Source organism: Gorilla gorilla, chromosome 17 (assembly GCF_029281585.2).
Source record: "Gorilla gorilla gorilla isolate KB3781 chromosome 17, NHGRI_mGorGor1-v2.1_pri, whole genome shotgun sequence".
NCBI classification, from domain to species: Eukaryota; Metazoa; Chordata; class Mammalia; order Primates; family Hominidae; genus Gorilla; species Gorilla gorilla.
The window spans coordinates 56650168-56675134 of record NC_073241.2 but is presented as its reverse complement, the minus strand read 5'-3'; the positions used below and the strand labels follow the sequence as shown (position 1 = coordinate 56675134).

General features: G+C 36.4%; 1 pseudogene; it reads left to right on the top strand.

The window, feature by feature from the left end:
- Positions 1–6965: 6965 nt before the first annotated feature.
- Positions 6966–8584, top strand: LOC109023953 (pre-mRNA-splicing factor RBM22-like; annotated as a pseudogene).
- Positions 8585–24967: the final 16383 nt, after the last annotated feature.

The window sequence follows — 24967 nt, the reverse complement described above, 5'->3', positions numbered from 1 at the left end:
AAAGGTATGACAAATTCTCTCTATGTAAGTGATTTGCAGTTTAATTAAAGAGAAGGGATGACTATAACAGTGGAACAGAATAAGTGACAAGTTGTACGGAGCCTTCTTCCCAACATGACATTCTCCATGTGGAGTCTGAGGGTTCGGATAAGGTGAGAGTTAGATGTGCTTTGCAGGAAGGATATAAATACACCACTAATAGGTGTGATGGTACTTTAATAGTAATGACAATAATGATAGCTAGCATTGATTATTTTCTATGCAAGGCATTATATTAAGCATTCCGTGACAATTATCCTATTAAATCTTCATCACATCTCTATGGTTTAAAATGAACTTTCATCATTACCCCCATTTTAGAGAGGAAAATATTGAGAGTTAGAGATGTATATAACCTTCCCATGATTACTTAGCTAATAAGTGGTGAAGATGAAATGGATATAAGCCCAAGACAGTATGACCTCTAGATCTGTCTCAGTTGTAGGCAGGAGGACCTGCAAAGATAAATATGTCTTATTTGGATCTACTTACCATAATTTAGAATCGTTAGCTTTTAAGTTATGCTCAAATTAGTGAGCCAATTTCCCTGGATTTCAGTATGATGGCTTTAAAATCAAGGAACTCTATATTTTGGTTTACTTAATGGGCTGATAAACCGCCAGGATTGTGAATTCATTGTTAAACATTAGCCTGGAAGTGAAAGATAAGAATGCACATGCTTTGTCTACAGATGGAGCAAGTTGTCATTCAAAGCTGCAAAATATAGCTAAGGAGTTTAAGAACTGAGGAGAACATAAGTTCAAGACCCAAGAGGAGAACATGAGACCAGACAATATGCCAATTAATGGAATTAAACTGAAAAGATTTAAAATGAGGTCCCCTCAGGAGACAATGTAAAAGAAAAGGAAGTTAATTCAATAAGGACAAAAGGATAAGTGAGCTAACTGTGAGAGGATCAGAATATTTAAAGTTGACAGCGTCTTAAGAATTAAAGAACATTGGCTTGTGACTGCTGTGAATTTATTACGCCCCAGTAGTTCAGTCTAATTTGGTCCCCTTCATCCTCTGAACAAATATGCTCATCCTGAGATTCCAGAACAAAAGAAATAATCCTTTTCGTTGCAGTCAAGCTATAAAAGTGATTATGATCAGCAGCCATTCACAGAGGAATAAATAAAGGACCCATCCATCATGCTAGTAAAGTTTTCTGTCCATCTGCCATGTTGCATTTCAAAGACTGTTTCACCACATTTTGGTTGTTTTCAAAGATGTACTTTAAAAAAAATAAATTTTATATTTGGAAACTCCCCAGGACACTAAGAGTTTAAGTGTACAAATGTAATTTATCTTGTGCTAAGCAGGTTTTAATGTGCCAAAGGCATGGTAGGGGGTAGATAATAGGGTGCAATAAAGTGGATCTGTATGTCTCTGTAGCAAATAACTGAAAATATGAATTTAAGAAATTCTGTTATGGGATATATTCTCTAGAAAAGCAGTTGTGCAGTGCCGTTATTCAACCATGTCTCAACAAATGTGCCTCTAAAGACCAACATCTAAAGACCACAGCAGGGAGTGGGTTTAAAATGTTACACCAAGGCATCCAATCCTCTTAACCCAACTTTGGCAAATGCAAATGGGGAGGGACAGCATTGCCAAAGACCTACAATCAGTAGCAGCAAATAATATCTGAGGACACAGGTATATAAACTTGAGGAACCATTTATGGGCTAGAATGGTTTTTGTCAATTGGTGTCAATAAGGCCGAAACAAGCACCATCATATTATGGAGCTTTCTCATGTGATATTTATATCTGGAGACTAGCACGCTTTATCATTGTTCTGTAGCTAATAAGTCACATTGTTTTATCTTTTATGAAACCCTGGTTTACACAGATTTTATCATCTGAAAAATTCATTATAAAACCATTACAACTTAGAGTATTCGGGGTGGATTTTTTTGGGGTGTGTGTGAATGACCTAGATTATTTAGCAAATCAATTCTACATTTAAAATATTTGGGCGGGGGCGGGGGCGTTCTGCTTCATTAAACCTATGTATATGTACTATGTAACTAAAATTAGTTTCTTAAAGGTAGCAACAAAAAATGTTGTTAGTTCATAACGAAGTATAGTAGTGCTTTACACTCTGTAGTAATTCTCTGTTGTAAAGCATTTCTTAACATATTTGGTTCAAACTGGGGTTGGAGGATGGAGATTCTGCTCTATTAAACAGGCATTCCTGCCTCCCCTGTTTTTTGCTAGCTGTATTTTAAGAAACTCAACATTCAGCTTACTGGTGCAAACATGTCATGACAGAATTTCTGCCACCCATCCATGCTAATGAATTGTAGCACTTAACTAAGAATAAAAAAGGATACTAGTGGGGCTCCTGGAATTCCTAAGAGCTTCTTAAAGAGGTCCTTCTCAGGACACAGTAAGTCTGACATTGCCATAGATTTGCTCTCCTAGAACTTTTAATATACTTTTAATAAAAGCTTATAAATATATACTCCAAAGGCCAAGGATGAGAAGCTATAGGTAAACTTCAATAAACTATACCTGAAATTTGAATACACATTTGAAACACATTTATGTTTGACATACTGCTCACTACTTTATGGCACAATCCATAGGTGAATGTCACTTTTCATGTTAGTTAATATTTGTTCCATTTCATGGGTGGCACCAGACTAAGAATAGGGCCTTTTTATAATATTGATCTATGGCAACATTTAGTCCAACACTTCTCTGCAATTCAGTGTCACGGTGGAAATGGAAGCTGCAGAAATGTATAATTAAAATACTCTCTATATTTGTGGAGGATAGACAGTAGGTACAAAAGAAAAAAAAGTTAGAAAACATGATTCTTAAGAAGTCATAATACACAGATGTGGTACCCTATGCTAAGTGCCAACAGAGAAGAAGATCGGGAGGGAACTAACAATTTTATGAAGGCTTTAGACTTTAACTCAATGATCTTTTCATGGGGTGGGCTAGAATGTACCAGGAACCTTATAGATTTTAGGTAATTTAATTCCTAGTACAAATAATAGAAGTTCTAAAAGTTAGTGTTGAGAAGGTAGAAAATTATTGTGGGTTTGATTATTTGGAGAAGGTTTCATGGGGTAGCTGACCCTACAAATAGGTCTTATGAGACAAGACAGAATTAATTGATGTTGGAAAAATGTGTGTGGTGGTTGTAGGGGAAGAAGTCATTTGAGATAGATTGATATAAGTAAGGCTAGGTGGGAGGAATTGGTGAACAGTATTTGGGGAATAAGGATTGTGACAGTTTTACTGTGCTTATCATTTGTCATTCCAGTGGCATTTCATTGATCCAAAGCCTATCAATAATTCATCTGACTTGTTTACTTTGATAGCCCCAGACACACCTAAAGAGAGATCCTTTCATTTTTTTGAGATTCATGGAATCCAACAAATGATCATTCAGCAGAGCTATGGCAACTCCTTGTTCTGCAAATTGCAAATGTTGTAGCAAAGATGTTTGGCCATTGTATGGTCAGTATTGAAAGGTCAATGTTCTCTTTTTATATTTAGAGCAACCAAGGCTGCTTTAATTCCAGAGAAGGTGTCTAACTTATATTGTACCATGATTTGTTTAGTCAGCAAGAAATTATCTTCTAATATAATTCTGAGATTGCTGACTATGAAATCTATTCAACTGTAAAGAAGCTACTGCTCCTTCAGCCAAAGAGAATTATGTGCCATCCAATCACGTGCTTGAGAAAGTCGCTAATCTCCCTATGAAGCACTCTTGAGCACCATGAGTGACGTGATCAAGCCAGGAGGAAAAGAAAGATCACTCTATAAAAAATAGGTATCAGAAAATTCAGACAAAGGGATCTGCAGCTTTTGTTTCTTCTTTTTTTGTTGTTGGAAATGAGGCCAGCACATGGCTGCGTGGCATTGTTAAAGTGATGTAGAAGACCTGAGCTTTTCCAGCTTAGCACTGCAAATCCAGAATTTACAAATGCACCCTAAGTTTCTCCAGATTTTCTTGTCTTCTGGACAAGAAAATTATTGTGGGTTTGATTATTTGGAGAAAATAAAATAACTCTAGTCCCTAATTCAGAAGATATCCTGGGCCCTTTCCTAAGAAGTGTTAAGAATGCTTAGGGAGTACCTAGTGCAAACTGGGTGTCACTTGTCACCTCTCCCTCCAGACTGCCATCCGGGCATCTTCTTTCATTTCTTCCTGCTGTCTCCTGACTGCTTCTTGTATTGCATTACTTTCCTTGGTCTGCTTTGTCCCACCTGCAGAGCTCCAGCTTACATTTGCCTAAGCCCCACTGAATTTAGACTTTTGTGTTCAAAAAGCTTTAGAAGTGACTTGAGACTATCATAAGAGAATTAACAAAAAAGCACAACTCAGAATTCAGCTGCTCCTAGAGGGCCCCTAAACCACTGTCTGTCAAAGATGGAGAGATGTCATGCTAGCTGTCTCTCTCTTGCACCTCAGCATATTGGCACATTGCAGAGCCCCTCTCCTGCTTAGGTACACATGGTTTCTCTTTTCTTCTCACTTCTTAGTCTTTGGGCCCACCAGCAAAAACTAAATTTTTCACGTACCTTAGGAATTTCTGCAGGAATTCAACCCCAATCCTTACCATGAAAGAGACTTCTTTCATTATTTCTAGATAAATTCCTTTTAGTTATTTCCATCTTTTCCTCCATCCAAAGTTTGGGACCAAACGGCCCTGAAAGTACACCTCTTCTCCCCAGAATGCTGCCTGTACGAGCTGAAGTGCAGAAATACCTATTGGCATCTGTTGTCCAAAAGACCACCAGGATGGCTAAACAGTAGAAAAGAGAGCTTTATTGGTGATAACGGTTTCCAAGCTGGGAAAAGAAAGTCTCCAGTGTGGAACAAAGGTGATCTCTCTTTGAAAAGGGGAAGCACAGATTGGGTTTTATGCATTACAGTGTCTGTATCATGCATATTCAGCATGTCTGGGGAAAAAGCTATACATATTTATGAGGGGAGCTGAGCGCATGCATAACAGGTAAACATACATGTAACATACATCACGTGTTCACTTTAGGGCAGGGTTTTAGCATTAAAATGAGGTGCAGTTTGTCTCTTTACATCAAAATGTGAACTGTAAGACACAAAGACAATCTGTGCACACGGCCAGGCACGGTGGCTTATGCCTGAAATTCTAGCACTTTGGGAGGCTGAGGTGGGCGGTTCACTTGAGCTTAGTTCGAGACCAGCCTGGCCAACATGGTGAAACCCTGTCTGTACTAAAAATACAAAAATTAGCAGGGCGTGGTGGCAGGCGCCTGTAATCCCTGCTACTCTGGAGGCTGAGGCAGGAGAATCGCTTGAACCTGGGAGGAGGAGGTTGCAAACCACCCCCCCCCCAAAAAAATCTTAGTTTTTATCCTAAAATGACTAACCTAAAAACAAAATGATATATGTATTTGGAAAAGGGCAAAAAATTTTCAATTTTCTCTGTTATTATTACCTATATCATTGGTACTGATTCTTTTCTAAGTTTACTGCTTTCTAACTACATTTGTTACATTTAGTGATGAACATTGTAAAACTTCACATATGGGCATCAAGTCCAATAAATGATGTTATTTTGGTGATCTTGGGAGTAAGAAATCTCCCCCACTCCCTGTTGTTATAGCTGACCTTTTCGGAAAGAAATCCCTTTTGAAAAGTCCCACTTTAATTTGTTATATTTTTCAAACTAGACTGTCACATATGCTCTAATGACACAGTATTTCTTAAAGCCCCAAAATGAAACCAACACCATTTCTGTGATTTTTAACATTGCTCATGTGGTCTTATACATTGAGTACAATCTTCATTAATAATGTACTGTTTTGTACATGTTTTCCTTTTAAGGGTGTTTATACCCATCAGGATGGATCTCTTGCTACGCATATCAATAAAAAACATCTTGGAAAATGCTCCATTAGGTATTACTTCAGTGGAAAAGATCTCCTTGGTCAGAAAGGTTAAATGAAGTTCACAGAGAAGTTCTTTTGTGACTCCTAATATGGGGCTCAGTGAAGTTAAACACTTCTGTTACTTCATGAGAGCATTTAGTTTAGTGCTGAGCTGAAGTGAAGAAGTATGAAGCTTGGAAGATATACTTCTTCATTTATTTTGCATTTGCAGTATCCTCCCACACCTGATAGTAGGAACATCTGGATGCAAGTCTGTTTCTGCCCCAAATCAATGATCTATCATTTCTCTTTTAATGTCTCTAATCCTCGGCACACATTTATGAAAGATGGAGATTATGCTTGTTGATACTTAAAATCCTGTCTAGCTTCAAATCATATATATGATAATGGACTGGTATCCAGCATATATAAATAACTCTTACAACTCAATAACAAAATAAGAGGAGAAGAGGAAGGGCAGAGGGAAGGGGTGGGGTGCACCCAGCTCCTGGAAGGCAAGTATAATCATAGCAACTTTGAACAGGCTGTGACAGGATCCCAGTCCCTTGCTGATCTGTGAGAAATCAAACTTTGGACACAACTAGTCACAAACGCAGCATATCACGGAGACACAGTGTCACAGTGACAAGGTTCCCGCTATCTGAATGCAAATAGTGATGAGGGTAACACTGCTGCTTTGCTGCCAAACAGTATCTGCCATCATTTTTCTTCTATCTCCATTTATAAAAGAAGTACATGCACTAAAAAAAAAAAAAAAAAGACAAAGCATACAGATCTTTATAAACTGAAAATCTCTTCTTTCATCCCCTTCTCTCTGCACTCACTTCTGTCTTGAAACTATTGTTAACAGGGAAATTAATCTCATATTGCATAAAGTCACTTATGAAGAAATGGGACTCCAAGGTCATCCATTTTACTATTCTTGCAGAAAAATCATGAAATTTAGGGCTGGGCCTGATGGGATTTGTGTAGTGGTCCTCTCTCCCACCTCGAAAGCTACCACTGCCTCCAGATGCTCTCAATATGGTGACGTCTCTGCGTTTCCACACCTACAGCAGGAAGAACTGGGAAGAAGCAGACTTCCCCATTCTGTGCTAGGCATGTCTTGCAGAAAACCCAGATATCCAAATAACCAAGGAAAAGTGTGGGAAGGAATGCAAAATCTGTGCCAAACCATTCAGTGTTTGGCTGATGCTCTGGGGTTCACATGCACTTCAAGAAGACTGAAGGGTACCAAAGCTGCAGCAAATTAACTAATTTCTGTCAGACCTGCCTCTTAGTGGCAGAGTATGGCCTGTCCATCCAGGTTCATGACGCAGGTCTATCCTTAAAAGATTACATGCCAAAGTTGGAGGTGAGCAAAAGTACTCCATTCAGAATATGGAAAGAGAGGTTTCTAACTCTGATGGAACACAGCCAGTTGGTCTGCTGGGGAAAGTCACATCTAGCAGTGACATGCTGAACAATCTGGCCCAGACCATATCCTATCACCTAAAGGCCCACATTTGCTCCTTCTGGATGAAAGGAGAGAATGAGAGAGGAGGCGTGTCCATATAGGCATGAGAGGCCTACAGATCCAGATGATACCCTTGCTGATAAGCATATTAAAGACAAGTATTATGGAAACAATGACCCTGGAGCTGGAGCATAGAAGCTTCTAAAGCAGGCTTTAATGATGCCTCATCTAGATCCACCAGAGGATAAGGCTATCACCACACTATATGTTGATGGTCTGGAGGGTATCATTACTGACACCAAGCTAACAAATCATCGCTACCTATGTAGAGAGAGCTGGATGATCACTGTACAGAGACAGCAGTGTGCTTTTATTTTTATTTAATTATTTTTATTTTTATTTTATTTTATTTTATTTTTTGAGACAGAGTTTTATTCTTTGTTGCCCAGGCTGGAGTACAGTGGTGTGATCTTGGCTCACTGCAACCTCTGCCTCCCAGGTTCAAGCAATTCTCCTGCCTCAGCCTCCCAAGTAGCTGGGATTACAGGCATGTGCCACCATGCCCAACTAATTTTGTATTTTTAGTAGAGGTGGGATTTCACCATGTTGGTCAGGCTGGTCTCGAACTCCTGACCTCAGGTGATCTGCCCGCCTAAGCCTCCCAAAGTGCTGGGATTACAGGCATGAGCCACCATGCCTGGCCAGCAGTGTGCTGCTTTTCCACAGGGCAGGCTGCAGAAGTGGCTACTGAGAAGTCCTTTAATAAATTGACTGTCAATGGCTGCAGGCTCAGGGTAAAATGGGGAAGATCACAAGCAGCCAAAGGAAAAGAAAAAAAGGACAGAACCACAGACTCTGGGATCCAGCTAGAGCTCATTCCAGCTCTGCTAGGAGCTCCTTCTCCTGCAGCAGCAGAAGATGCATCTGCCAACTCCTTCCACCTACTCTCAAGTGGCTCTCCAGCTATAGTGAACATTGCCCCACCTCCACCCCCAGTATTTGGGCTACACACATTCTACCCAACTGGACCACCTGCTCATTTCAAGAAGGCTCCAGGATCAATCTACTGTCTCAGGACCACCAGAGGATGGGAGCTCATGCCAGAAAACACAGCACTCCTGGCACGTTATCACTGCTCTGGTCCTCTGTGGGAAAAAAAGGGGCACTTAAAAATCTCAATCAATGAATCTTGGAATGAATATACTTTTTTGTTTCTTTGTAGTTTCCTTGGCATCTGAATGTGTTCAGATATGTGCAGGTGAGAAATGACAGTCATGCTTTCCTATTGCATATTCAAAACATCAGTGGATCTCAAATAAGCTGCCATCAAAACATCTGGTTGCTATGATAGCCTGACTAATAAAACCTACTGCCTGTTCCCCCATCTCTATGGTCAACAAGGGGCTGGGTGAATTGAACGATCCAACAGAGTTCCCATCCTATGTATACGTTCATTTTGTTTCTTTTTAAGGGGGGACGGGGAATTGATCTGCAGTAAAAAAGCTTTTAAACATTCATAATAATAATAAAATGCGAACCTAATTTTAAAATGGGCAAAGTATCTGAATAGACATTTCTCAAAGAGTATATACAAATGATAAAATATGTATCACTAATAGTGCTCAACATTTTCAGTCACTAGGGAAATGCAAATCCAAATTACAATGAGATACCATTTCACATCCCCTAGGAGGGCTATAATCAAAAAGACAGACAATAGCAAGTGCTGACCAGGATATAGAGAAATTGGAATTCTTGTACGATTGCTAGTAAGAATGTAAATTTGCAGCCAGTTCAGAAACAGTTTTGCAACGTCTCAAAATGTTAAACCTGAAGTTATCACATGACCCAGCAATTCCATTTCTATGTATATATATCCAAGGGAATGGAAAACACACTCCCATACAAATGCTTGGACGTGAGTGTTCAGAGCAGCATTATTCTTAATGGCCAAACATGGAAGCAAGTCAATTATTCATATTGATAAGGGGATGAACAAAATGTGATATATCCAGAAAATGTAATCCTATTCATCTATGAAAAGGAATGAAGTACTGATGCGTGTGGCAACATGGATGAACCTTGAAAATACTATGCTAAGTCAAAGAGGCCAGCCACATATTGTATGATTACATTTGAGTAAATCAATTAAGACAGAAATTAGATTAGCCATTGCCTGGGTCTGGAGAGAATAGTAGGAGGGTAGGATTGGGAATGATTGTTAATGAGTATTAAGTTTCTTTTGGGGTGGGTAAAATGTTCTAAAACTGATTTTTTAACTATTGGGTTTTGACAATTCTTTTCATATTCTAGATACAATTCCTATGTCAGATAGGTGGCTTGCAAATATTTTCACGCAGTTTGTAGCTTGTCTTTTTATCTGCTTATCGGGGTCTATGTGGAGCAAAAGTTTTTAATTTTGATGAGATTCACTTTATCAATTTATCAGTTTTTGCTTTTATGGATTATGCTTTTGGTGTCAAGTTTAAGAACTCTTTGACTAGCTTAGTCCTGAAACATTTTCTTATTTTTTTTCTAAAATTAGTATAATGTTATGTTTTACATTTGGTATGTTATCATTTTGAGTTAATTTTTGTATAAGAAGTGAGGTTTAGGTCAAAATTCATTTTCTTTTTGCCTGTCTGTAATAGCCCCAGCATCATTTGTTAAAAAGACTATCCCCCATTGAATTGCTTTTGCACCTTTGTCAAAAATCTAAAATAACTTCAGCATATTGGTATAGGTCTATTTCTGAGTTTTCTTTTCTGATCTGTTGATCAATGTGTGTATGATAGGTGTTGATTTTACTGTAGCTATACATAAGCCTTTTCATCACATAGAGTTATATTTACCACTCTATTCTCTTTTTCCAAAATTATTTTAGCTATTCTAGCTCCAGTGCCTTTATATATAAGTTTTAGACTAAGATTGTTGTGTTGTACCAAAAACCACTGGTTTGAACTTTAACAGGTGTTTCATTCAACCTGTAGATCAACTTAGGGACAGTTGGCATCTATACTATGTTAATTTGTTCAGTCCATTAACTTTGTATGAGTTTCTATTTATTTAGATATTTGATTTCTTTCATCAGCATTTTGTAATTTTTGGAATTCAGATTTTGTATATGTTCTGTTAGACTTATATCAAATATTTTATTTTAGAGCAATTACAAATCATACTATATTTTAAATGTCCAAATGTTCATTGTTAGTTTACAGAAATGCTATTAATTTTTTTTAGGATGATCTATCCTTTGCTTTTGATGAACTCGTTGGTTCTAAGAGGTATTTTGTAGATTCCTTGGGATTTCCTACATAGACAATCATGTCATCTGCAAATAACAACAGTTTTGTTTCTTCCTTCTCAATACGGATGCCTTTTTCTTTTCTTTTCTCTTTTTTTTCCTTATTGTGCTGTCTACAACTTCCAATACTTTGAATAAGAATGATGAGAGCAGACATTCTTCTATTCTACCTACCTAATTTTAGGGAAAAAACATTCAGTCTTTCACCATTAAGTATGATGTTCACTGCAGGGTTTTTGTATAGGGCTTTTTTCCACTTAAAAATGTTTCCCTCTCTTCTAGTTTTCTGAGAGCTTTTATCATGAATGAGTGCTGGATTTTGTCAAATGCTTTTTCTGCATCAGTTGATATGATTACATGATTTATGATTTTTTCTTTAGCCTGTTGATATGGTAGATTAGATTAATTGATTTTTTAATGTTAAATCAGCTTTGCATACCTAGAATAAATCCCACTTGGTCTTTGTGTATAATTATTTTTACATACTGCTGGATTTGATTTGCTAATATTTACTTGAGAATCTAAATTCATGAGAGATACTCATCTGTAGCCATCTTTCTTTTTTTTCTTTATTACTTTTTTAAAACTATCTTTACCTGATTGTCTAATTTTAGTATGAGCAAAATGCTAGCCTCATAAAATGAGTTGGGAAGTGTTTAGTCCTCTTCTATTTCTGGGAGAGAGTGTGTAAAATTTATGTTAATGCCTCTTTAAATGTTTAGCAGAATTATCAAGTAGTGCCATCTGGGCCTGGAAATTCCTTTTAGGAGCTTTTTAATATTAAATTTAATCTTCAATGGTTATAGGGTCATTCATGTTATCAATTTCACTTTGATTGTCTCGGTCTGGTCATTTATACAATGATCATGATATGTACATTTCAGTACAGTTTCTACTCAGTTTCCCTACAGAGGCCTTTTTACCTTTGGATCTAATACACAGTTGTTAGGGTTCCCTAGGTCCAGGAGTCCAGGTACAAAGAAAGCACTTACAGCCGTTGTTTTCTGCTTCTGTGGCCCTCTGGTGAACTTTGCACTACTCACTTGTTGGAGTATGAGGTGCATAGGCATGACGGCCATAGTTTTCAAATCTCTGTACCGGTAGGCACAGTTGGCCTTTAGAGCCTTTTTTCTTTCAAATCTTCAGATGTCTCAGAAGTCTTTTTATGCAACTTTAATGTGTTATAACTTCATAGAACATAGTAGACTGGAGAACAAGTAATGGGAGATATCTCAGGCTGCGCTTTTACATTGGTCTGTAAGGAGCTATTTTCCTTAAATTAAGGGGATCCTAAAAAAATTATAGTAGATCAGCATGAATACGTGCACCAGTGTTCTGACTGATACAAATAGTGCATTTTCAAAGACTGTTTGAAATGAATTTGAAGGACATTTTATATCCGTGCTCAACTATAGGCATAAATCACATTTAAAAAATAAATATATTAAAATATTTTTCTCTACTATGTAGTTAATAATGCACTTTCAGCTGGTTTAGCCATCAGTGCTAACTGCATTTTTTTTCCACAAAAAAAGCAACTTTTTTCAACATGAATTATTTTTAATATAAATCTCAAAAGATTTTTAAAATATACTATTGTAGACCAAGAAAAAAGAATGCATTTCACTAACCCTCTTGTATCTAATACATAAGAATGTCCAAAATGGTGACTCTGCCATAAAAAAGACTAAAAATATGTACCTGTGGAAAATATGATTGCAGAGACTGAAAATCATAGTAACACGCCAATTTCCAACAGGTTCATGGGCATTCCCTACTCTGCATATGTATTAGGCTGACCCCACAGCACACTGTTTGGCCACCTGCATTGTCTCCAGCTCTGGTTCTTTATCTTGCCACAGAATGTAAGGAATCAGATCTATGAAGACAGAATTTCAAAAAAAAAGATATTGCACATAATATCTTTGTGAGTTGCAAATGATTAAGAAAGCATGAAGTATTCCCTCTTTAAGAGATATTTACATTTTAAGACAAAGTGTCTATTTGGTATAAACAAAAAAAAATAAAAGAATATACTTTTGACATTTTGAACATCAGAGAGCAGGGTAAGTAGGTCACTGTTTAAGCAAAGGGACCCTCCAGTGGGTTTGAAATGAGATGTATGACTTCCCCCACACAAGGCCAGCCCTGACTCTTCACCATTATGAGTGGACTAATCGTTTTTGCACCAGCGATCCTGGGAAATATATTACCTTACTAAAATCAAAACACCAAACTACATAGAATTTAATCCACTGTGATAGTGAAGAATCATCATTAGCATTTAGGCAAACAACTAGTTTTTGCTTACTGTTAGAATGGTTTGAAACTGCTTATGGTGAGGATAGTTCAATTTTATCTGTTTTGTTGGTATGTTACAAAGAGCTAAGAAAATTGTTTTGTTCTACTCCGCAGGCTATGTCCTTTGCCCATGGTTTGAAGTAAGACTTCCTCCTTTGGCATTGTTAGAAATTATATTCAGAGTAGGGGACAAACTACTCGGGCTCTCTTTCTATGTCAGAGTTTCACCATCTGAAAAAGCGGCATTCAAACGATTTTAATGGGCCCTCAATTTCCCAACAGTCAGCCCTCTAAAAAGTCAGGATTCATTCGTTCCTTGGGGGTTTTCATGGCTTTTGGCCATGGATCTGGCTCCTAGGAACTTTTCCAACATGATTCATGGTGTTTAGTTATGCAGCTGTCATAACTGGGTGATTCCTTTCTCCAGGTGCACGTATAACTCCCATTACTGTCACTGAGGCTAAAGCTCATATTTCAAGGGAATCTGAAACTTGTCAAGGGTGAAAGGACTTTTTAGTTTTTCCTGCTTTGATTTAGGCCTTGTCTGGTAATTTTAATACCTCTGATGGTTTTTCTTTTCTTCCAATTTGTTAATATGTTATAGAAAATTAACTGTCTGGAAAACAAAGCAAGCAGGAGTTTCTCTTTCTCTGGAAAACAAAGCAAGCAGGAGTTTTTCTTTCTTTCTCTCTGTCTCTCTCTCTCTCTGTGTGTGTCTCTCTCTCTCTCCCTCTCTCTTTCTCTTTCTCTTTCTTCCTGTCTGTCAGAGCATTGAATTTTTTTGAGTTAATTTCTTTCCCATTGTTCTTTAGGTCAGCATCTTCACTATTTCTTAGTTCTGTTCTTCATTCTAGACTCTCACTCCTAGAGAAAACATTTCTATGATCTTCAGTTTATTCTGTCCAATTTATTTTTAAATGACTCAATTCTGTCTTTTGATATAACACAAAATTCTTAACTTAAACCTTTAGAGAGGCAATCTATTTTATTTAGTTAGTTTATATTAGCCTCAGAACTATCAGGTAAAGGTTCAAAAAAAGTTTGTCTCAATGTCATAAAAATTTTATCTGGACTCAAAAATTAAACTGTAATTTTGACATCATTAGGTTCTCATACCTTGTGAAGTCACAACTTTAAATTTAAAACATAGTCAAAAATATAAATTCTCTACTTTTCCAAGTCTCTTAGCTTTTAACTAAAGACTTGAAAGTCACTGGAGGCTGGCTTCTTAACCCAACTTCTATGGAATCTATATGACTTCATGGATAAACTTCAGAAGATTTGGAGAATTTCATAAAATTGCTCATTTTTGTTTTTATGAATTCTTCCAGGGAGAAGATTCAAACCTTTCAAATGATTTCATAACCTTAAAAAAATCTATTAACCATCCATTAGAAATGCATTCCAACTTTCTTATGAAGATAGCCTCAATTCCAATTTTCCTGAAAAGTAAATGACACCAAAAGAAAGTGATGAATTTTAAAAGTTCTCTCCATCCTACCTCATGCTTTTGCCTCCTGGTGAGCTACCTCTATACCCTTTAATAGAGACCCAGAAATTACCACTTCCCCCAACTATTAGTTCCTGGTTAATAGGATTCATTGGAATGTCTCCTCATGTCAGGATACCAAGGCTGTAACCCCTTGTTCCTCTCTGCCAAATGACTAGAGGTTCAGAAAATTCAGCGAGGCATGGCCCATCTCTGACCTATAACAAGGCAATCAGAGTTTACTCAATTCAGTTTACTCTGAGATGCCTTATTATAGTTTCAATATTATGCATTTAGGCAAAATAGGGTTATCTAAATACAACTTGAGCTGTGGGTGAACATAAAAGTTTATATAGTGAAACTAAATATTATGAATTATAGTTTTTTTATTTTCCAAAAACTAATTACATCCATATCTCTGTCAGTTATGATCCGGTAATTTAAATTTGGGGTTCCACACTGATGGTCAGTAACAGTTCATTAGGCAGCCTGACTAGGCTAGTGCCTCAAGACACTGCTGATTTTCTAGGTTTTCAAATGTTTCATTTGCTCTGTTATTTATGTTGCAGAAAATTGGCATACTCTTTGCAATTCACTTGTTGTTTAATTAATCCCTTATGAAGTCTGTTTCTCTTGTGAATTCTCTCTCCTTCATACTTTCCATACATTTTTTTCTTGCTCTCTACAAACTGGCCATTGTTTCCTCTAATATTTGCTCTCTGCTTCTGGGCCCCAGGCCTTCAGAAGGGCTTTCAGTTGCTGGCTCTCTTTGTTTGTGTCCTTCCCAAGGAACCACTGACTTCATACTTTTGAGGTTGTTATCATTCACATTAGGTATTACTCACCGTAGTTCATGATTTTCCATTTTATTTGTAACTGCTGATTGGTTCTTCCTGGTAGGACAAACTATTTCTGTATTTCTTGCTTCTTTTAAGCACTCTGAGATCTGCAGAGCTATTATATCCTTCGAAGATATCTACCATGCCTTCCAGTTCCTGTTTGTATGTGTTTGTGTATGTTTAGTCAATTCAACAGACACTAATGTGTTAGGTATTGTGCAAGCTTCAAAAGATAGAAACTTATATGTGTGATATAGTTTGAATCTGTGTCCCCACCCAAATCTCATGTAGAATTGTAATCCCCAGTGTTGGTGGAGGGGCCTGGTAGGAGGTGACTGAATCATGGGGATGGATTTGTCCCTTGCTGTGATAGCGAGTGAGTTCTCATGAGATCTGGTTGTTTAAGAGTGTGTAGCGCCTCTCCCTTTACTCTCTTCCTCCTCCTTCAGCCCTGTAAGAAGTGCCTGCTTCCCTTTCTGCCATGATTGAAAGTTTCCTGAGGCCTCCCCAGCCATGCTTCCTGTACAGCCTGCAGAACCATGAGCCAATTACACCTTCTTTCTTTATAAATTACCCAATCCCAGTCTCAGATGTTTCTATATAGCAGTGCAAGAATGGACTAATACAATGTGTCATGGTTCCTGCCCTCAAAAGGGCTTACCATTTAACTGGAGAATAACTTTGCCCTTAACCTTTTACTGAACAAGGCATTTAGATTACATTTACACCTTCCAGCACTAGCTAATCACTTTATTTTTTTTTTCAGAGTTTTGACACTGCTTATGTTTAGTATGCTGCCTGGAATTACCACCCATTATGCATGCTATGGAAGAACTTTCTTTTTTCTTTTATGTCGCATTTTTATAGCTACAACTCTGGACATCTGTTTTCATTCCTGTTGTCTCCTTGGGGACTTATTCTTCCTGGCTTTCTTATTTTGTCAGAGTCCTGCAAGGCATTCCTCAATCCTTTTTACCTTTTCACCATTTCTTCCATCAAAGACACCAGCTTGCATTTATAGCATGTTACATTGATGAGAGCCTCAGAGAGAAAAACAAGCGTAAAGCTGAGACTGCATGTTACTGCCATCATTCTGTTCCCCTCTGCTCATACCTCCTGGGAAAAAAGGAGGGACACAGTTCTTTGTAACTCCCTCAGAAATTTTTCCTATAAATGCTTGAAGCAAACTGCCTTTTGGCAGTGCCTGTTTATCTCTGGGCACCTGGGACCACTCTCTTGAAATCAGTCTGGACACTAGCCTCTATTTCTTCCCATTGAGGCTTTATTATTCTGCTAAAATGATAGCCTGAATTACTAATTTATATCCTAGGTGTCTGTCTTCTTCAGATACCAAATAGACAAGGAGCTTTTGCTCAAATATTTGAGAAACATTGTCACCTACTGAATTAGAGTTCTCTAAAGGGACAGAACTAATGGGATAGATGAATTTATGAAGGGGAATTTATTAGGAGAATTAACTCACCCAATCACAAGGTGAAGTCCCACAATAGGGCATCTGCAAGCTGAGAAGCCAGGAAGATAGTCCATGTCCCAAAACCTCAAAAGTAGGGAAGCCGATAGTGCAGCCTTCAGTCTGTGGCCAAAGGCCCAAGAGCCCCTGGCAAATCACTGGGGTAAGTCCAAGAGTCCAACAGCTGAAGAACTTAGAGTCTGATGTTCGAGAGCAGGAAGCATTGAGAATGGGAGAAAGATGGAGGCCAGAAGATTCAGTCAGTCTAGTCCTTCCATGTTCTTCTGCCCACTTTTATCCTAGCCATGCTGGGATAATGAGAAGCATTTATCCATGTTGTCACAAGGGTTAAATAAACTGTAAGATGGAATGTAAAGCGCTTCGCTTAAAATATAGCAGATGTTCTATAAAATATTTGTTGAATGAACACATGAACAAATGTCATGAACAACAGCCTGGGGAGCCTATAACATATGGCAGTGTTTTGGGTATCATAATAATATGGGTTTGAATCACAGCTCTCCCATTCACTACCTTTGTGATCACAGGTGAACAACTTTTCTGTTGTTCAAATTCCTTCTCTATGAAGTGGGACAATAAAACTTACTCCACAGGTATGTCAGAAGAATAGATAGAATGAGATAATGTACATAAATCAGTTATCATAATGCATAGAATACAAGGAGTATTCAACAAATAATGGTTTTGATATCATGTAGATTTTCCTAAGATTTTAAAATGTTTAAAGTAGTAAAATCTTTCAGCTGGAAAACCAGGAACTCATTGTCTGTCTTCCATTGCAACAGTTCTCCAGAATATACTAGGCTAAAAGATAGTAAAGATAGTCGTGTATGTAGAATTCACAATATTTTCAAAGGAAATTGGTTATTTTTAGGATTCACTTTTCATAACACCCCAACATCTAGTACATGTCATCTTACCTTAATATTCATTTACCCCATGGAATTTGTTTGCATTATATATGATGTTCATAATCTTGGTTAGATTTTCAAAAGTAGACATAAATTTTTGAGGAGTTAGTCTCACTTTTTCCAGACATTATAAATTTCAAAATTTATATATGGCCTTCTTCTGGGCATTTCATATTTTCTTTTCAATTTGGATTCCCTAGGTTGGTATTTATACCAGAGGTGCTACTTTCCATTTAAATTATTTCTGTAAGCACTAGGACTCCATCATGTGGATCTATTATATTTCACCAACATTTCAAATCCCTCATGTGAGCCCCATGGGTAGAGGGTGCTGTGTTGTTTACTGATAAAACCCTAGGCCCAGAACAATGCCAGATATGTCATAGATGGCTAAAAATATGTTTGTTGAATTAAAGAATGAATGTGTTTACAGAAAAGGAATATGCATAAGCTCCCAGTTTTCTTTTTTAGCAATTTGCAATTATATAATACATATTTATGAACTATAGAGGTTTTATTATACTTTTATTAAGCATTTCTAGTAATTCTTTACTAAATAATTTGCATATGTAGTTATTTAAATAACAGTAGTCTGGACCATTGCTTTTCCTTAGCTACCTCTTTTTCTGTTTCCTGTTATCTGCTTGTCTAGAGCATTCAAGAGTTTGCATAGCCTTTTTACTAAAATATAAAGAATTTCATTAGGAAATAAATCATTAGAATATAATCCCTTAATTTTTTGAGTAGTGTTACTAGGGATATGATAAAATGAATTTGTGCTTTTAGTAGAGAAGGAACTCTATTCCTATTAACATCCTCACCATCAGAAAAGCACAGCGTTTGTTAGAAAATCCCATTTGAAAAATAACAGGTAATATTAGTGAAGGTTTAAAAAATGTATTTTATTGATGTAGTGGTTAATTTTATATGCCCACTTGACTGGATGCCCAGATAGTTGGTAAAATATTATGCATTATTTCTGGGTATGTCTGAGGATATTTCTGGAAGGGATTAGTATTTGAATCAGCATACTGAGTAAAGAAAATTCACCATTACTGATACAGGTGGCATCATACAATCTGCTGAGGACCTGTATAGAACAAAAACCAACCTTTAGAAAAATGGTTTTCTCTCTCTCTGTCTTCTTGAACTGGGACATCCATCCTCTCCTGCCATGAAACACTGAAGCTCCACCCACCATATCTATCAAAGCAGAATATCGGGATGGGAGATGGGTAAAGGGAGCTGTGGAATCAGTGTTATCATTTGTTTTCACTTAAAAGCTGAAATTCAGTGTGCTTTAAAATTTTTACATATAGCAAAATGCACTGATCTTTAGCGTGTAACTCAGTGAGTGCTGACAAATGTTTACAAATGGTTTTTCTATTTTGTGTAGCCAGTCATTTTAATTGTAATTGTTTTTTCCCTAACCTGTAGATTGCATTTTTATATTTTCTTTATAGTGTCTTTTGATACACAGATTTTTTTGAATTTTAAAGAAGTTATTTTTCTGGTTATTTTTCCTTTTATGGTTAGAGACTTTTGTGCCTTATCTAAAAATCTTTGTTGACCTCAAGGTTGCAAGGATATTCTACATTTTGTGCCAGAAACTTGCCATTTTAGCTTTAGGATGGAGATATGAGATTCATCTAAAACTTTCCAATGTCAAAGGTGGGCAAAAACTACAGCCTGCCGACAAAGTCTACCCCATCACCTTTTTTTAAAAAAATAAAGTTTTATCGAAACTGTTTTACTCAGGTAGTTACATAATGGCAGCTTTTGCCCTATAATGACAGAGTTCAATGGTTGTAATAACTGAGATCATACAGGTAAAAATATTTACTTCGCTAACCTTGCAGAAAATATTTGCCAACCCCTGGTATACAATATGAGAAAGAGATCAAGTTTACTTATTCATACATTTACTTTTCCACAGAAGTATTTCATAACCATTTATTGAAAAGGCTGTATTTTCTTCACTGAACTGCTCTGAAACATTTGCTGAAAATCAGCTGGGTCTATGTCTGTACTCCACTTTGTCCTATTAATCTATTTGCCCTTACACACTGTACTTCAATTTATAGTACCTCTTGATATTAAGTAGTATAAATACTCCAATTTAGATGACCTTTTTCAAGATCATATTGGCTATTTGAATCTTTGTTATTCCATGTAAAATTTAGAATCAGATTTAGAATTCCTTTGAAGTTGGAATTGTGTGAGTTTATAGATTGCTTTGGAGAAAATGTACATCTCAACAATATTGTGTTTATCCATCAATATACATGATATATCACTGCATGTATTTAGGAAGCATTAAATATTTTACTATTTAGTGGTAAAATATTTAGCCGTACATTTTTCATAGATGGCCTTTATCAGATTGACAAATCGACCTCCCATCTTAATTTCGCTCTCTTTTCAGGAATAAATATTGAATTTTGTTCAATGCTTTTCCTATATCTATTGAAGTGATTATAAGACATTTTTTCCTTTTTCTGTTAGCACAATGAATTGTATTGATTCACATTTGAATTAACAAACTAGTTTTGCATTCCTATGAAAAAGTTTAAATATAAGTTGTTTTAGATATTTTAGGGTTCATTTATGAATATTTTGTTAATAATTTTTGAGTAACATTGGTCTGAGGATTTTTGAGTAATATTGGGCTCATGAGTAATACTGGTCTGCAATTATGATGACCTCATAAAATGAGTTGGGAAGTGCTCCCTCCCTCCATCTCTGTTTTCTGAAAGATTCTTTGTACATTAGTATTATTTCTGCAGTAAATGGTTGAAAGAATTCACCAGTAAAATCATTAAGGCCTGTAGTTTTTTTTCAAGGTTTTTTTCTTTAATATATAAAAAGTTTTTAGCTTTCCTTTTCTTTTGCATCAAATTTGATAACCTGTGGTTCTGAATTGTGGTTCTAAGTTGTCAGATGTATTGGTGTAAAGTGTTTTATTGTTTTAATATCTATAGGCTCTTTACTAACATTTATATTAATTAGTATTTCTCATTTCTTCTTGATCATCTTGCAAAAAGTTTGTTAATTTGTTAATCTGTTCAAAATATCCAGTTTTGACTTTAATTTTTTTTTTAGTTTTTTTTCTTTTTTATTTCTCCCCTTCCCTTTATTATTAACTTTTCTTGACTTTGGGTTGTATTACTCTTCTCCTTCTAGATTCTTCATGTGGAAACTTAGATTTTTGTTTTCAATCAATTTTCTTTCTATAATATATGCATTTAACACAAGTGTCCCTTTAAGCACTGTGTTACTGGATCCTGAAAATTTAGCCATGCTGTCTTAATATGTGTATGTGGGTGTGTGTGTCTGTGTGTGTGTGTTGATATATGTATGTTTTTTATATATACATATACATATACATAAAATCCTAATATTATTATACTTGGTTTTCTCTGATGTGTTTTTAGATATATTTCTTTATGTAGTTTTGAGTGCTGTTCAGGAATTACAATATGCATTCTTCTCATTGTCTACTTAAAATTAATATTATACTAGTTTATGTGAAATGTATGAACCTCATAATAGGCTAACTCCATCTATTTCCTATCCTTTGTGCTATCATTCTTATATATTTTATTTTTATATACACTGTAGATCTCACAATAAATATTAATTTTTTAAAATACTCTTTTAATTTTTAAATAAAGATAGTTCTTTTTATTTACTCACATATTAACCACTTCTGGGGTGCTCTAAATTCTTTTTTATTATAAGTTTCTATGTAATAATATTTGACTTCAGCTTCAAGAATTTCCTTTATCATTTCTTATTAGTGCAGATATGCTGGGAACAAATTTTCCCAGCTATTATTTAATGAGTCTTCATTTCACTATCATTATTGAAGGAGAGAGTTTACAGTATCTTTTTTCACCACTGTAAATATGCCATTTCATAGACTCCTGGCTGCCATTATTTCTAATAATAGCTAGCCATCATTCATATCATTGTTCATTTGCATATATGTTTTTATTTCTGACCACTTTTAAAATTTGTGCTTATCTTTTGTATTTAGCAGTGTAACTATTACATGCCTAGATGTGGTGTTCTTTGTTTGCTGAGCATGCAGCTGAGATCCAGAAAGGCTATGTAATGAGAGTAAGGACTTATACCTTAACCATGACTTAGGATAAAGAAAATAAAACACTATATTCCTATTTTAAGACAAAGCTTAACAGATACAATAGGATATACTAGCAATTTAACCAGCTGCCAGAACAAAATTCAGCACCTTTCTAGCCAGCCTAGACCACTAACCTCTCCCAGACATTCATGGCCTCTGGGATTTCTGTACAGCAATTGGGCCTGCAGCATCTGCTCTCTGCTGGGCCTGACAATCTCCCGTCTGCACATGCAGAGCAGCTTTTGGCTAGGGTGTTGCAGGGAAACTGTGCCATTTTCTGGGACAACCATCTACATGACTCCCTATTCTCTTGCATCCTGCTCCACAAGCCCGAATTGCTTCAGCAATCCTAAGCTGCATTCTCTGTCTCCCATCCTTAGCCCGGTGGCTCAGAGAGGCACCTGCCCTCTACTCACATTCCATTTTCCTATTCTTAGATTGGGAAAGTACTACCAGGCAAAACCTGGGGCAAAATGAGTCATATCTCTTAAATTTTCATCCTCTCTAATATCACAGTCCTCTGACTCTGACTGTCTAATGTATGAAAACAATTGCCTTGTATTTTGTTCAATTTTATACTTCTTTACAACTTACTTAGGGTAAGTTCAATACCAGTTGTTGAATTATGGCCAGAAATAGAAGCTCTTTTTTGTTGGACTCCTCAGGTGATTTGGAATGTGTAGCTAAGATACAGAACCCCCATGTTACAGCTCCTGAATGGCAGACAGGCAAGGCTACTAACACACTTGTCAGCTGGGAACTCCCAGATTGGAGACCAGGGCAGGAAGAAAGTTTACCAGAGAGGAGATTCCAATAGAACAGTACACAGTTTTTCCTTCCTAGAAGTCTTTTTTCAGAAGACAAATTCCTGAGACAGCATAGTACAGTACATACTATTTCAGAGTAAATAGCTTAAATTTTAGTTCCAGCACAGCCAATAGCTATTGGATGTACATTGTTTGGCTTGTTTTTCTTCATGCACAGAGAATTGGATATAGAATGCTTACATTTTCTTCTATCATCTAGAGTCTATAATGATTTCTATAACCATGTGACACAGAGGAAGGCATTACAAATCAGCTATCATGAAAAGAAAAAAAAAACCTCATGGAATGGACTCATGTCTTTAAAAAAAGAGATTAAGTGTAAGTTAAATGGGTCTGTAAGAGGCTACAGAAGTTTTAATATATTGTCAAGAACTCTTCGCTAAATTTCAAGGTTTTCCAAAGCAGGACACATGCTGAATCCCAAAGGCCTATTTTCTGCTCTCAAATCTGCTCTATTGTTATGAGAACCAGTGAATCCAGTTTTATTTGATTATAGCCAAGTGAAACCATGGGCAATGAAGAAAAGGGGCATGCACAAAATGACTGTTAAACTTTAAACAAATTAATTTAGTTTGAAAGTGCGCACAGTAGAAGACTTACACTTTGTCTGCATGCATACACTCACATGCTTTCTTACCGAGTGTGCATGTTAAAATAATAACCTTTTCTTTTTTTCTTCTGGTTTCTATTTCTCGTCACATATGGGCTGATCATTGAATCCCTCTCATAAGCATTAGAACTGGTTCTTGGGCTGAATTTTCTGAGAGGTATAATTTATTTCCAAGGAGAGAATAGCCTAGAAACTCTAGCTAGGTAAAATTTTTGGTGCATGTTGAACTGTAAAACTAAGACATATTTGTCTTGTAAGGCAAGACTTTGACGACAAGACTAAAATTCTAACAGAAAGTTTAAGCTGGGGTTCTGTGCATCCTTGTCTCTTAAATATCCTGATTTCCAGCCTCCCTCTTATAATAGCATAAATCACAGACTTCCCATCTTCTTCAGTCCTGCTTAGACTCTGATTTTGCTTTTGCTCATATTGTGTTTCCTACATCAGTAAGAAACTCATTCACAATCATCCAGACCAATTCAGTTGGGTTTTCATGGCTTTTGAGAATAAAAGCAAGACAACACAAAAGGAAATATTTATGGAAATTCATTGTGAGACCCATCCCAGGCTGTCTGTAGAAACAGCACTTTGTGTATAAGTAGGGTGAAGGGGTCTAAATGCGGCATAACCTTGGTAAACTCACACGCTTTTAAAAAAAGGCATAGGTGTTAGGGTTAATGACAATTTCACATCAATATCTGGCAGCATGCTATTTACAATAATGACATATTATAAGAACCTGTATTTTAATTATAAGAAATAAAAATTGATGTCAGCAACAAGTAGAAGCAAATTATGCTCTAATGATTTTCTAATAAAGTAATCTGCTCATACATCACAGGGAATACAAGCAAAAACCTGTCAATTTTGAGCCCAAGTAATTATTTTTTAACCTTTAAATATTAAGCAACTTGTATGAGGCTTCTCAAGGAGTACAAACCAATGGTTTCTTTCCCAAGAAGTTTTTGGGGAAGGTGAAAAGGTCAAATGTGGAATTTCAGAGATAATTAAATGCACTTAAAATACAAATGTTTACCTGGAAGGGACAGGTTAAGTCTGTTTTTACCCTGTGCCTAAACCAGTTTTTTTACCTGAAGCCTATGTGATAAATTAAGAGACCTGTGCAGATTCCTAAAATTCCAATATTTAAACAAGAAGAAGGGAACACACAGTAGAATCTGTAGAACTTTCACAAAATCTACCCCACCCCATCCTCAACTACAAGCTAATTTAATCCCAGAGAAGGTAAATAGGAGGATTAAATCTAATGATACATATAAAAGTGCTTTGGCAATTACACAGTAGTATATAAATAGAAGTTATTCAGACACTTTTGACTGGAAAAGAGAAACTGTTTTCAATACTTAATTACATTTCCCTCTGTATTTCTAAAAGTAAGCCATCTTGCAATTTTATATTAAGAAATAGTGAATGATTGTATTTGCATACAGGCAGTAGCATAGAAATTATGTTCCTATTCAGTGGACCTCCAATCAAGCAAAACAAATCGACAAATTAAAAACACTAGGGATGAACGTTGTGTCAGTGAAGCCCTTGGCACATGTTTTTCTTCATTATTTTTCTTTGCCTTACGTGGGGCTGCTTCTAGAGTTTATTTTCAAAGGTAAAAAAAAAAAAATGATAAAGGA